Source organism: Colletes latitarsis, unplaced genomic scaffold (genome assembly GCF_051014445.1).
Source record: "Colletes latitarsis isolate SP2378_abdomen unplaced genomic scaffold, iyColLati1 scaffold0002, whole genome shotgun sequence".
Classification (NCBI taxonomy): Eukaryota; Metazoa; Arthropoda; class Insecta; order Hymenoptera; family Colletidae; genus Colletes; species Colletes latitarsis.
This window is the reverse complement of record NW_027488365.1, coordinates 978,849-995,000: the sequence shown is the minus strand read 5'-3', so window position 1 is coordinate 995,000 and position 16,152 is coordinate 978,849.

The following is a 16,152-nucleotide window of genomic DNA, read 5'->3' as shown; positions in this document are numbered from 1 at the left end:
ATGCTAAAAATGTGAAAGTATGAGCCAGATGAGGGCAAACCCCAGACCTAAGCGAGACCCACCAGGAGTTATCCGTTAAAATATTGATCGAAATCAGGATCAACTGACTGCATCAGTGTGGTACCGCACTACTACGTGATACAAACCAGAAAAAGCCCTGGATCTGGCCAAAAAGGTTGCGAAAAATGCGGAAATATGAACCAGATGTGGGCAAATTCCAGACCTAAACGAGACCCAACCGGAGTTTTCCCTTAAAATATTGATCGAGACCACGATTAACTGGCTGTTTCAGTGTGGTACCACATTACTACGAGATCCAAACCAGAACAAGTACAGGATCTAGCCAACAAGTGTGCGAAGAATGCGAAAGTATGAGCCAGATGATTGCAAATACCAGGCCTAACACAAACCTAACCGGTGTGATCCTCTAAAATATTGATCGAATCCAGGTTTAATTGACCGTTTCATTCTGGTACCACATTACTACGTGATCCAAACCAGAAATAGCCCAGGACCTGGCCAACAAGTATGCGAAGAATGCGAAAGTATGAGGCAGATGAGGGTAAATATCAGACCTAAACGATACCCAACCGGAGTTGTCCTTTAATATATTCATTGAGGCCACGATTAACTGACCGTTTCAGTGCGGTACCACATTAATGCGAGATCCAATCCACGAAAAGTCCAGGACCTGGCCAACAAGTATCCGAAGAATGCGAAACTATGGGCCAGATGACTGCAAATACCAGGCCTAACACAAACCAAACCGGTGTGATCCTCTAAAATATTGACCGAAAACAAGTTGAATTGGCTGTTTCAGTCTGGTACCACATTACTACGTTGTCCAAACCAGAAAGAAACACAGGATCTGGCCAACAAGTATGCGAAGTATGCGAAAGTATAGGCCAGATGAGGGCAAATCCAAGACCTAAACGAGACCCAGCCAGAGTTATCCTTTAAAATATTGACCGAATCCAGGTTTAATTGACCGTTTCATTCTGGTACCACATTACTACGTGATCCAACCCAGAAAAAGCCCAGGATCAGGCCAACGGGCATGCGAAGAATGCGAAAGTATGAGCCAGATGAGTGCAAATACCAGACCGAACACAAACCTAACCGTTGTGATCCTCTAAAATATTGACCGAATCCAGGTTTAATTCACCGTTTCATTCTGGTACCACATTACTACGTGATCCAAACCAGAAAGAGCCCCGGAACTGGCCAACAAGTATGCAAAAAATGCGAAAGTATCAGCAAGATGATGGCAAATACCAGGCCTAACACAAACCTAACCGGTGTGATTCTCTAAAATATTGATCGATTCCAGGTTTAGTAGACTGTTTCATTCTGGTACCATATTACTACGTGATCCAAACCAGAAAAAGCCCAGGATCTGGCCCAGAAGTTGGAAAAAGTGCAAAAGCATGAGCCAGATGTGGGCAAATCCCAGAACTAAACGTGACCGAACCGGAGTTTTGCTTTAAAATATTGGTCGAGGCCACGTTTAATTGACTGTTTCAGTGTGGCACCACATTACTACGTGAACCAAACCAGAAAAATCCCAGGATCTGGCCAAGTATTGTGCGAAGAATGCGAAAGTATAACCCAGATGAGGGCAAATCCCAGACCTAAACGAGACCCAGCCGGAGTTATCCTTTAAAATATTGAGCGAGGCCACGTTTAACTGACTGTTTCAGTGTGGTACCACATTACTACGAGATCCAAACCAGAAAAGGTCCAGGATCTGGCCAACAAGTGTGCGAAGAATGCGAAAGTATGAGACAGATGGTTTCAAATTCCAGACCTAACACAAACCTAAACGGTGTTATCCTTTAAAATATTGATCGAAACGAAGTTGAATTGACTGTTTCAGTCTGGTACCACATTACTACGGGATGCAAACCAGAAAAAAAGAAAGGTTCTGGCCAACAAGCGTGCGAAGTATGCGAAAGTATAAGCCACATGAGGGCAAATCCCAGACCTCAACGAGACCCAACTGGAGCTATCCCTTAAAATATTGATCGGGGCCACGTTTAACTGACTGTTTCAGTGTGGTACCAGATTACTACGAGATCCAAACCAGAGAAAGACCAGGATCTGGCCAACAAGTGTGCGAAGAATGCGAAAGTATGAGCCTGACGATTGCAAATACCAGACCTAACACAAACCTAAACGGTGTTATCCTCTTAAATATTGATCGAAACCAGGTTTAATTGACTGTTTCATTCTGGTACCACATTACTACGTGATCTAAACCAGAAAAAAACACCGGATCTGGCCCACAAGTGTGCAAAAAATGCAAAAGTATCAGCAAGATGATGGCAAATACCAGGCCTAACACAAACCTAACCGGTGTGATTCTCTAAAATATTGATCGAATCCAGGTTTAATTGACTGATTCATTCTGGTACCACATCACTGCGTGATCCAAACCAGAAAACGCCCAGGATCAGGCCAACAGGCATGCGAAGAATGCGAATGTATAAGCCAGATGAGGGCAAATCCCAGACCTAAACGTGAGCCAAACGGTGTTATACTTTAAAATATTGATCGAGGGCAGGTTTAGTTGACTGTTTCAGTGTGATACCACATTACTACGTGATCCAAACCAGAATGAAACACAGGATCTGGCCAACAAGTATGCGAAGAATGCGAAAGTATGAGCCAGATGATTGCAAATACCAGGCCTAACACAAACCTAACCGGTGTGATCCTCTAAAATATTGATTGATACCAAGTTGAATTGGCTGTTTCAGTCTGGTACCACATTACTACGTTGTCCAAACCAGAATGAAACACAGGATCTGGCCAACAAGTATGCGAAGAATGCGAAAGTATGAGCCAGATGATTGCAAATACCAGGCCTAACACAAACCTAACCGGTGTGATCCTCTAAAATATTGATTGATACCAAGTTGAATTGGCTGTTTCAGTCTGGTACCATAATACTACTTGATCCAAACCTGAAAAAGTCCAGGATCAGGCCAACAAGTGTGCGAAGAATGCGAAAGTATGAGCCAGATGATTTCAAATTCCAGACCTAACACAAACCTAAACGGTGTTATCCTTTAAAATATTGATCGAAACGAAGTTGAATTGATTGGATTCGATCAATATTTTAGAGGATCACACCGGTTAGGTTTGTGTTAAGCCTGGTACTTGCATTCATCTGGCTCATACTTTCGCATCATTTCGCACACTTGTTGGCCAGATCCAGGACTTTTTCTGGTTTGGATCTCGTAGTAATGTGGTACCACACTGAAACAGTTAGTTAAACGTGGCCCCGATCAATATTTTAAGGGATAACTCCGGTTGTGTCTCGTTTAGGTCTGGGATTTGCCCTCATCTGGCTCATACTTTCGCATTCTTCGCACACATGTTGGCCAGATCCTGGGCTTTTTCTGGTTTGGATCACGTAGTAATGAGTTAACACACTGAGACAGTCAATTAAACCTGGTTCCGATCTGTATATTAGAGGACAACTGCTAGTTCTGTGTTTGGTCTGAGTTTTGCCCTCACCTGGCTCATACTTTCGCAATTTCCCCGCACATGTTGGCCAGATCCTGGGCTTTTTCTGGTTTGGATCACGTACTAATGTGGTACCAGACTCAAACAGCCAATTCAACTTGGATTCGATCAATATTTAAGAGGATAACACCGTTTAGGTTTGTGTTAGGTCTGGTATTTGCAATCATCTGACTCATACTTTCGCATTCTTCGCATACCTGTTGGCCGGATCCTTGGCTTTTTCTGGTTTGAACCACGCAGTAATGAGGTACCACACTGAAACAGTCAGTTAAACGTGGCCCCGATCAATATTTTAAGGGATAACTCCGGTTGGGTCTCGTTTAGCTCTGGAATTTGCAATCACCTGGTTCATACTTCCGCAATCTTCGCACACTTGTTGGCCAGATCCTGGGCTTTTTCTTGTCTCGATCTCGTAGTAATGTGGTGTCATACTGAAACAGTCAATGAAACGTGGCGTCGATCAGTATTTTAATGGATAACTCCAGTGCGGTCTCGTTTAAGTCTGCGATTTGCCCTCATCTGGCTTATACTTTCGCATTCATCGCACACTTGTTGGCCAGATTCTGGACTTTTTCTGGTTTGGACCACGCAGTAATGAGGTACCACACTGAAACAGTCAGTTAAACGTGGCCCCGATCAATATTTTAAGGGATAACTCCGGTTGGTCTCGTTTAGGTCTGGAATTTGCAATCATCTGGTTCATACTTCCGCTATCTTCGCACACTTGTTGGCCAGATCCTGGGCTTTTTCTTGTCTCGATCTCGTAGTAATGTGGTGTCATACTGAAACAGTCAATGAAACGTGGCGTCGATCAGTATTTTAATGGATATCTCCAGTGCGGTCTCGTTTAAGTCTGGGATTTGCCCTCATCTGGCTTATACTTTCGCATTCATCCCACACTTGTTGGCCAGATCTTGGGCTTTTTCTTGTCTCGATCTCGTAGTAATGTGGTATCATACTGAAACAGTCAATTAAACGTGGCGTCGATCATTTATTTTAATGGATAACTCCGGTTCGGTCTCGTTTAAGTCTGGGATTTGCCCTCATCTGGCTTATACTTTCGCATTCATCGCACACTTGTTGGCCAGATTCAGGACTTTTTCTGGTCTGGATCTCGTAGTAATGTGGTACCAGAATGAAACGGTCAATAAAACCTGGATTCGATTAATATTTTAGAGGATATCTCCGGTTGGGTCACGTTGAGGTCTGGAATTTGCAACCATCTGGTTCATACTTCCGCATTTTTCGCAACCTTGTTGGTCAGTTCCAGGGCTTTTTCTGGTTTGTATCACGTAGTAATGCGGTACCACACTGATGCAGTCAGTTGATCCTGATTTCGAACAATATTTTAACGGATAACTCCGGTTGGGTCTCGGTTAGGTCTGGGATTTGCCCTCATCTGGCTTATACTTTCGCATTCTTCGCACACTTGTTGGCCAGAGCCTGGGCTTTTTCTGGTTTGGATCACGTAGTAATGTGGTACCAGACTGAAACAGTCAATTCAACTTGGTTTCGCTCAATATTTTAGAGGATAAAACCGTTTAGGTTTGTGGTAGGTCTGGTATTTGCAATCATCTGGCTCATACTTTTGCATTTCTCGAATACTTGTTGGCCAGATCCTGGGATATTTCTGTTTGGATCACGTAGTAATATGGTACCAGAATGAAACAGACAACTAAACCTGGATTCGATCAATTTTTTCGAGGATCACACCGTTTAGGTTTGTGTTAGGCCTGGTATTTGCAATCATCTGGCTCATACTTCCGCATTCTTCGCATACCTGTTGGCCAGATCCTGTGTTTTTTTCTGATTTGGATCACGTAGTAATGTGGTACCAGAATGAAACAGTCAACTAAACCTGGATGCGATCAATATTTTCGAGCATCACACCGGTTAGGTTTGTGTTAGGTCTGGTATTTGCAATCATCTGGCCCATAGTTTCGCATTCTTCGGATAGTTGTTGGCCAGGTCCTGGGCTTCTTCGGGTTTGGATCACGATGTAATGTGGAGCCACACTGAAACAGTCAATTAAATCTGGCCTCGATCAATACCATAAAGTATAACACCCGTTTGGGTCACGTTTAGGTCTGGGATTTGCCCTCATCTGGCTTATACTTTCGCATTCTTCGCACACCTCTTGGCCAGATCCTGGGCATTTTCTGGTTTGGATCACGCAGTCAAGTGGTACCATACTGAAGCAGTCAATGAAACCTGGATTCGATGAATATTTTAGAGGATAAAACCAGTTAGGTCTGAGTTAGGCCTGGGGGTTGCCCTCATCTGGCTCATACTTTCGCATTTTTCGCACACTTGTGGGCCAGATCCTGGGCTTTTTCTGGTTTGGGTGACGTAGGGATGTGGTACCACACTGAGGCAGTCAATTAAACCTGGTTCCGATCAATATTTAAGAGGATAACACCGGTTAGGTCTGAGTTCGGTCTGGGGTTTGCCCTCACCTGGCTCATACTTTCGCATTTCTCGTACACTTGTGGGCCAGATCCTGGACTTTTTCTGGTTTGGATCTCGTAGTAATGTGGTACCATAGAGAAACAGTCAATTAAACCTGGATTCGATCAATATTTTAAAGGATCACACCGGTAAGGTTTGTATTAGGCCTGATGTTTGCAATCATCTGGGTCATACTTTCGCATTCATCGCACACTTGTTGGCCAGCTCCTGGACTTTTTCTGGTTTGGATCTCGTAGTAATGTGGTACCATACTGTAACAGTCTACTAAACGTGGCCTCGACCTATATTTTAAAGCAAAACTCCGGTTGGGTCTCGTTTAGGTCTGGGATTTGCCCACATCTGGCCTATACTTCTTTTCGCATACTTCTTTGCCAGATCCTGGATTTTTTTCTGGTTTGGATCACGTAGTCATGTGGTACCATATTGAAACAGTCAATCAAACGTGGCCCGGATCAATATTTTAAGGGATAACTCCGGTTGTGTCTCGTTTAGGTCTGGGATTTGCTCTCATCTGGCTAATACTTTCGCATTTTTCGCATACTTTTTGGTCAGATCCTGGGCTTTTTCTGATTTGGATTACGTAGCAATGTGGTACCACACTGAAACAGTCAATTAAGCCTGGTTTCGATCAATATTTCAGAGGATAACACCGGTTAGGTCTGGGTTAGGTCTGGCATTAGGAATCATCTGCCGCATACTTTCGAATTTTTCGCATATTTGAATGGCCAGATCCTGGGCTTTTTCTGGTTTGAATCACGTAGTATTGTGGTACCACACCGAAAGAGTCAAATAAGCCTGATTCCGATTATTATTTTAGAGGATAACGTCGGTTAGGTCGGGGTTAGTTCAAGTATTTGCAATCATATGGCTGATACAGTCGCATTTGTCGTATACTTGTTGGTCAGATCCTGGGTCTTCTCTGGTTCGGATAACGTTGTAAAGTGGTACCACACTGAAACAGTCACTTAAACCTGGTTTCGATCAATATTTTAGAGGATAACACCGGTTATGTCTGGGTTAGGTCTGGGATTTGCCCCAATCTGGCTCATACTTTCGCATTTTTCACATTCTTGTTGACCAGATCCTGGGATTTTTCTGGTTTGGATCACGTAATAATGTGGTAAGACACTGTAACAATCAATTAAATCTGGTCGCGATTAATATATTCGAGGATAACGCCGGTTATGTCTGGGTTCGGTCTGATATTTGCAATCATCAGAATCAAACTTTCGCATTTTTCGCATATTTGAATGGCCAGATCCAGGGTTTTTTCTGGTTTGGATCACGCAGTAATGTGGTACCACACTGAAGCAATCAACTAAATCTGTTTTCGATGAATATATTAGAGGACAACACCGGTTAGGTCTGGGTTACGTCTGGTATTTGCCATCATCTCCCTAATACTTTCGCATCTTTCGCATACTGGTTGGCCATATCCGGGATTTTTTTTGGTTACGATCACGTATTAGTGAGGTGCCATACAGAAACAGTCAAATAAACCTGGTTTGGATCAATATTTTACAGAATAACGCCGGTTATGTCTGGGTTAATTCTGGTATTTGCCAACATCTAGCTCTTGCTTTCGCATTTTTCGCATATTTGAATGGCCAGATCCTGGGCTTTTTCTGGTTTGGTTCACGTAGAAATGTGGCACCACACTGAAACAGTCAATTAAGCCTGTGTTCGATAGAAATTTTAGAGGAAAACACCGGTTAGGTCTGGGTTAGGTCTGGTATTTGCCATCATCTCGCTAATTCTTTCGCATCTTTCGCATACTCGTTGGCCAGATCCTGGGTTTTTTTTGGTTAGGATCACGTATTAATGAGGTGCCATCCTGAAACAGTCAATTAAACCTGGTTTCGACCAATATTTTACAGGATAACGCCGGTTATGTCTGAGTTAGGTCTGGTATTTGCCAACGTCTAGCTCATACTTTCGCATTTTTATCATACTTGTTGGCCAGATCCTGGTTTCTTTTCTCGATAGGATCACGTATTCATGTGATGCCACCCTGAAATAGTCAATTAAACCTGGTTTCGATCAATATTTTAGAGGATAACGCCGGTTATGTCTGTGTTAGGTCTGGTATTTGCAATCATCAGACTCATACTTTCGCATTTTTCGCATACTTGTTGACCAGATCCTGTGTTTTTTCTGGTTTGTATCACGTAGTAATGTGGTTCGACACCGAAACAGTCAATTAAACCTGGTTGCGATTAATATTTTACAGGATAACGCCGGTCATGCCTGGGTTAGGTCTGGTATTTGCCATCATCTGGCTCATACCTTCGCATTTTTCGCATATTTGAATGGCCAGATCCTCGGCTTTTTCTGGTTTGGATCACGTTGTATAGTGGTACCACACTGGAGCAGTCAATTAAACCTGGTTTCGATCAATATTTTAGAGGATAACGCCGGTTATGTCTGGGTTAGGTCTGGTATATGCAACCATTAGACTCATACTTTCGCATTTTTGGCATTCTTCTTGACCAGATCCAGGGTTTTTTCTGGTTTGGATCACGCAGTAATGTGGTACCACACTGAAGCAATCAATTAAATCTGGTTTCGATGAATATATTAGAGGACAACACCGGTTAGGTCTGGGTTAGGTCTGGTATTTGCCATCATCTAGCTCATACTTTCGCATTTTTCGCATACTTGAATGGCCAGATCCTGGGCTTTTCTCGTTTGGATCACACAGTAATGTGGTACCACAGCGAAACAGTCAATTAAACCTGGTTGCGATTAATATTTTGGAGGATAACACCGGTTAGGTCTGGGTTAGGTCTGGTATTTGCCATCATCTAGCTCATACTTTCGCATTTTTCGAATACTTGTTGGCCAGATCCTGGTTCTTTTCTGGTTTGGATCACGTTGTAAACTGGTACAACACTGAAGCAGTCAATTAAACCTGGTTTCAATCAATATTTTATAGGATAACGCCGGTTATGGCTGGGTTAGGTCTTGTATTTGCAATCATCACACTCATACTTTCGCATTTTTCGCATACTTCTTGACCGGATCCTGGGTTTTTTCTGGTTTGGATCAAGTAGTGATGTGGTACCACACTGAAGCAACCAATTAAACCTGGTTTCGATCAATACATTAGTGGACAACTCCGGATAGGTCTGGGTTACGTCTGGTATTTGCAATCATCTCCCTAATACTTTCGCATCTTTCGCATACTGGTTGGCCAGATCCGGGGCTTTTTTTGGTTACGATCACGTATTAGTGAGGTGCCATACTGAAACAGTCAAATAAACCTGGTTTCGATCAATATTTTACAGGATAACGCCGGTTATGTCTGGGTTAGCTCTGGTAATTGCCAACATCTTGCTCATACTTTCGCATTTTTCGCATAATTGAATGGCCAGATCCTGGGCTTTTTCTGGTTTGGATCACGTAGAAAAGTGGCACCACACTGAAACTGTCAATTAAGCCTGTGTTCGATCGAAATTTTAGAGGATAACACCGGTTAGGTCTGGGTTAGGTCTGGTATTTGCCATCATCTCGCTAATACTTTCGCATCTTTCGCATACTCGTTGGCCAGATCCTGGGTTTTTTTTGGTTAGGATCACGTATTAATGAGGTGCCATCCTGAAACAGTCAATTAAACCTGGTTTCGATCAATATTTTACAGGATAACGCCGGTTATGTCTGGGTTAGGTCTGGTATTTGCCAACATCTAGCTCATACTTTCGCATTTTTCTCATACTTGTTGGCCAGATCCTGGGTTCTTTTCTCGATAGGATCACGTATTCATGTGATGCCACACTGAAACAGTCAATTAAACCTGGTTTCGATCAATATTTTACATGATAACGCCGGTTATGTCTGGGTTAGGTCTGGCACTTGCCAACATCTAGCTCATACTTCCGCATTTTTCGCATATCTGTAGGCCAGATCCTGGGTTCTTTTCTCGATAGGATCACGTATTCATGTGATGCCACACAGAGATAGTCAATTCAACCTGGTTGCGATTAATATTTTGGAGGATAACGCCGGTCATGTCCGGGTTAGGTCTGGTATTTGCCATCATCTAGCTCATACTTTCGCATTTTTCGCAAATTTGAATGGCCAGATCCTGGGTCTTTTCTGGTTCGGATCACGTTGTAAAGTGGTACCACACTGAAACAGACAATTAAACCTGGTTGCGATTAATATTTTAGATGATAACGCCGGTTGTGTCTGGGTTAGGTCTGGGATTTGCCCCAATCTGGCTCATACTTTCGCATTTTTCACATACTTGTTGACCAGATCCTGGGCATTTTCTGGTTTGGATCACGTAGTAATGTGGTAAGACACTGTAACAATCAATTAAACCTGGTCGCGATTAATATTTTCGAGGATAACGCCGGTTATGTCTGGGTTAGGTCTGATATTTGCAATCATCAGAATCAAACTTTCGCATTTTTCGCATACTTGAATGACCAGATCCTGGGCTTTTTCTGACTTGGATCACGTAGTAATGTGGTACCACAACGAAACAGTCAATCAAACCTGGTTGCGATTAATATTTTACAGGATAACACCGGTTAGGTCTGGCTTACGTCTGGTTTTGCAATGATCTCCCTCATACTTTCGCATTTTTCGCATACTTGAATGGCCAGATCCAGGGTTTTTTCTCGTTTGGATCACGTAGAAATGTGGTACCACACCGAAACAGTCAATAAAACCTGGTTGCGATTAATATTTTAGAGGATAACGCCGGTTATGTCTGCGTTAGGTCCGGTATTTGCCATCATCTAGCTCATACTTTCGCATATTTCGCATACTTGTTTACCAGATCCAGGCCTTTTTCTGGTTTGGATAACCTAGTAATGTGGTACCACAACGAAACAGTCAATCAAACCTGGTTGCGATTAATATTTTACAGGATAACACCGGTTAGGTCTGGCTTACGTCTGGTTTTGCAATGATCTCCCTCATACTTTCGCATTTTTCGCATATTTGAATGGCCAGATCCAGGGTTTTTTCTGGTTTGGATCACGCAGTAATGTGGTACCACACTGAAGCAATCAATTAAATCTGTTTTCGATGAATATATTAGAGGACAACACCGATTAGGTTTGGGTTACGTCTGGTATTTGCAATCATCTCCCTAATACTTTCGCATCTTTCGCATACTGGTTTGCCAGATCCGGGGCTTTTTTGGTTACGATCACGTATTAGTGAGGTGCCATACTGAAACAGTCAAATAAACCTGGTTTCGATCAATATTTTACAGGATAACGCCGGTTATGTCTGGGTTAGCTCTGGTAATTGCCAACATCTAGCTCAAACTTTCGCATTTTTCGCATATTTGAATGGCCAGATCCTGGGCTTTTTCTGGTTTGGATCACGTAGAAAAGTGGCACCACACTGAAACAGTCAATTAAGCCTGTGTTCGATCGAAATTTTAGAGGAAAACACCGGTTAGGTCTGGGTTAGGTCTGGTATTTGCCATCATCTCGCTAATTCTTTCGCATCATTCGCATACTCGTTGGCCAGATCCTGGGTTTTTTTTGGTTAGGATCACGTATTAATGAGGTGCCATCCTGAAACAGTCAATTAAACCTGGTTTCGATCAATATTTTACAGGATAACGCCGGTTATGTCTGGGTTAGCTCTGGTAATTGCCAACGTCTAGCTCATACTTTCGCATTCTTCTCATACTTGTTGGCCAGATCCTGGTTTCTTTTCTCGATAGGATCACGTATTCATGTGATGCCACCCTGAAATAGTCAATTAAACCTGGTTTCGATCAATATTTTAGAGCAAAACGCCAGTTATGTCTGGGTTAGTGCTGGTATTTGCAATCATCAGTCCCATACTTTCGCATTATTCGCATACTTGTCGGCGAGTTCCTGGGTTTTCACTGGTTTAGATCACGTAAAAATGTGGTACCACACCGAAGCAGTGAATTAAACCTGGTTGCGATTGATATTGTAGAGGGTAACGCCGGTTATGTCTGGGTTAGGTCTGGTATTTGCCATCATCTAGCTCATACTTTCGCATATTTCGCATACCTGTTTACCAGATCCAGGCCTTTTTCTGGTTTGGATCACCTAGTAATGTGGTACCATAACGAAACAGTCAATCAAACCTGGTTGCGATTAATATTTTACAGGATAACGCCGGTCATGTCTGGGTTAGGTCTGGTATTTGCCATCATCTAGCTCATATCTTCGCACATTTCGCATATTTGAATGGCCAGATCCTGGGCTTTTTCTGGTTTGAATCACGTAGAAAAGTGGTACCACAATCAAACAGTCAATTAAGCCTGTTTTCGATCGATATTTTAGAGGATAACACCGGTTAGGTCTGGGTTAGGTCTGGTATTTGCCATCATCTAGCTCATACTTTAGCATTTTTCGCATACTTGCTGGCCAGATCCTGGGTCTTTTCTGGTTCGGATCACGTTGTAAAGTGGTACCATACTGAAACAGTCAATTAAACCTGGTTGCGATTAATATTTTAGAGGATAACGCCGGTTATGTCAGGGTTAGGTCTGGGATTTGCTCCAATCTGGCTCATACTTTCGCATTTTTCACATACTTGTTGACCAGATCCTGGGCTTTTTCTGGTTTGGATCACGTAGTAATGTGGTAAGACACTGTAACAGTCAATTAAACCTGGTCGCGATTAATATTTTCGAGGATAACCCAGGTTATGTCTGGGTTAGGTCTGGTATTTGCCACTATCAGGCTCACACAGTCGCATTTTTCGCATACTTGTTGGCCAGATCCTGGGTCTTTTCTGGTTCGGATCACGTTGTAAAGTGGTACCACACTGAAACAGTCAATTAAACCTGGTTTCGATCCATATTTTAGAGGATAACGCCGGTTATGTCTGGGTTAGGTCTGGTATTTGCGATCATCCAGCTCATACTTTCGCATATTTCGCATACTTGTATACCAGATCCAGGCCATTTTCTGGTTTGGATCACCTAGGAATGTGGTACCATAACGAAACAGTCAACCAAACCTGGTTGCGATTAATATTTTGGAGGATAACACCGGTTAGGTCTGGGTTAGGTCTGGTATTTGCCATCATCTAGCTCATACTTTCGCATTTTTCGCATACTTGAATGGCCAGATCCTGGGCTTTTCTCGTTTGGATCACGTAGTAATGTGGTACCACACCGAAACAGTCAATTAAACCTGGTTGCGATTAATATTTTGGAGGATAACACCGGTTAGGTCTGGGTTAGGTCTGGTATTTGCCATCATCTAGCTCATACTTTCGCATTTTTCGAATACTTGTTGGCCAGATCCTGGTTCTTTTCTGGTTTGGATCACGTTGTAAACTGGTACAACACTGAAGCAGTCAATTAAACCTGGTTTCAATCAATATTTTATAGGATAACGCCGGTTATGGCTGGGTTAGGTCTTGTATTTGCAATCATCACACTCATACTTTCGGATTTTTCGCATACTTCTTGACCAGATCCTGGGTTTTTTCTGCTTTGGATCAAGTAGTGATGTGGTACCACACTGAAGCAACCAATTAAATCTGGTTTCGATCAATACATTAGTGGACAACTCCGGATAGGTCTGGGTTACGTCTGGTATTTGCAATCATCTCCCTAATACTTTCGCATCTTTCGCATACTGGTTGGCCAGATCCGGGGTTTTTTTTGGTTACGATCACGTATTAGTGAGGTGCCATACTGAAACAGTCAAATAAACCTGGTTTCGATCAATATTTTACAGGATAACGCCGGTTATGTCTGGGTTAGCTCTGGTAATTGCCAACATCTTGCTCATACTTTCGCATTTTTCGCATAATTGAATGGCCAGATCCTGGGCTTTTCCTGGTTTGGATCACGTAGAAAAGTGGCACCACACTGAAACTGTCAATTAAGCCTGTGTTCGATTGAAATTTTAGAGGATAACACCGGTTAGGTCTGGGTTAGGTCTGGTATTTGCCATCATCTCGCTAATACTTTCGCATCTTTCGCATACTCGTTGGCCAGATCCTGGGTTTTTTTTGGTTAGGATCACGTATTAATGAGGTGCCATCCTGAAACAGTCAATTAAACCTGGTTTCGATCAATATCTTACAGGATAACGCCGGTTATGTCTGGGTTAGGTCTGGTATTTGCAATCATCAGACTCATACTTTCGCATTTTTCGCATACTTGTTGACCAGATCCTGTGTTTTTTCTGGTTTGTATCACGTAGTAATGTGGTACGACACCGAAACAGTCAATTAAACCTGGTTGCGATTAATATTTTACAGGATAACGCCGGTCATGCCTGGGTTAGGTCTGGTATTTGCCATCATCTAGCTCATACCTTCGCATTTTTCGCATATTTGAATGGCCAGATCCTCGGCTTTTTCTGGTTTGGATCACGTTGTATAGTGGTACCACACTGAAGCAGTCAATTAAACCTGGTTTCGATCAATATTTTAGAGGATAACGCCGGTTATGTCTGGCTTACGTCTGGTATATGCAACCATTAGACTCATACTTTCGCATTTTTGGCATTCTTCTTGACCAGATCCAGGGTTTTTTCTGGTTTGGATCACGCAGTAATATGGTACCACACTGAAGCAATCAATTAAATCTGGTTTCGATGAATATATTAGAGGACAACACCGGTTAGGTCCGGGTTACGTCTGGTATTTGCAATCATCTCCCTAATACTTTCGCAACTTTCGCATACTGGTTGGCCATATCCGGGATTTTTTTTGGTTACGATCACGTATTGGTGAGGTGCCATACAGAAACAGTCAAATAAACCTGGTTTGGATCAATATTTTACAGAATAACGCCGGTTATGTCTGGGTTAAGTCTGGTATTTGCCAACATCTAGCTCATGCTTTCGCATTTTTCGCATATTTGAATGGCCAGATCCTGGGCTTTTTCTGGTTTGGATCACGTAGAAATGTGGCACCACACTGAAACAGTCAACTAAGCCTGTGTTCGATAGAAATTTTAGAGGAAAACACCGGTTAGGTCTGGGTTAGGTCTGGTATTTGCCATCATCTCACTAATTCTTTCGCATCTTTCGCATACTCGTTGGCCAGATCCTGGTTTCTTTTCTCGATAGGATCACGTATTCATGTGATGCCACCATGAAATAGTCAATTAAACCTGGTTTCGATCAATATTTTAGAGGATAACGCCGGTTATGTCTGTGTTAGGTCTGGTATTTGCAATCATCAGACTCATACTTTCGTATTTTTCGCATACTTGTTGGCCAGTTCCTGGTTTTTTACTGGTTTGGGTCACGTAGGAATGTAGTTCCACACCGAAACAATCAATTAACCCTGGTTGCGATTAATATTTTAGAGGGTAACGCCGGTTATGTCTGTGTTTGGTCTGGGATTTGCCCCAATCTGGCTCATACCTTCGCATTTTACGCATACTTGTTGACCAGATCCTGGGTTTTTTCTGGTTTGGATCACGTAGTAATGTGGTACCACACCGAAACAGTTAACTAAACCTGGTTGCGATTAATATTTTGGAGGATAACACCGGTTAGGTCTGGGATAGGTCTGGTATTTGCCATCATCTAGCTCATACTTTCGCATATTTCGCATACTTGTTGGCCAGATCCAGGGTCTTTTCTTGTTCGGATCACGTTGTAAAGTGGTACCACACTGAAACAGTCAATTAAACCTGGTTTCGATCAATACTTTACAGGATAACGCCGGTTATGTCTGGGTTAGGTCTGGTATTTGCAATCATCAGACTCATACTTTCGCATTTTTCGCATACTTGTTGACCAGATCCTGTGTTTTTTCTGGTTTGTATCACGTAGTAATGTGGTACCACACCGAAACAGTCAATTAAACCTGGTTGCGATTAATATTTTACAGGATAACGCCGGTCATGCCTGGGTTAGGTCTGGTATTTGCCATCATCTAGCTCATACCTTCGCATTTTTCGCATATTTGAATGGCCAGATCCTCGGCATTTTCTGGTTTGGATCACGTTGTAAAGTGGTACCACACTGAAGCAGTCAATTAAACCTGGTTTCGATCAATATTTTAGATGATAACGCCGGTTATGTCTGGGTTAGGTCTGGTATATGCAATCATCAGACTCATACTTTCGCATTTTTGGCATACTTCTTGACCAGATCCTGGGTTCTTCCTGGTTTGGATCACGTAGTAATGTGGTACCACACTGAAGCAATCAATTAAATCTGGTTTCGATCA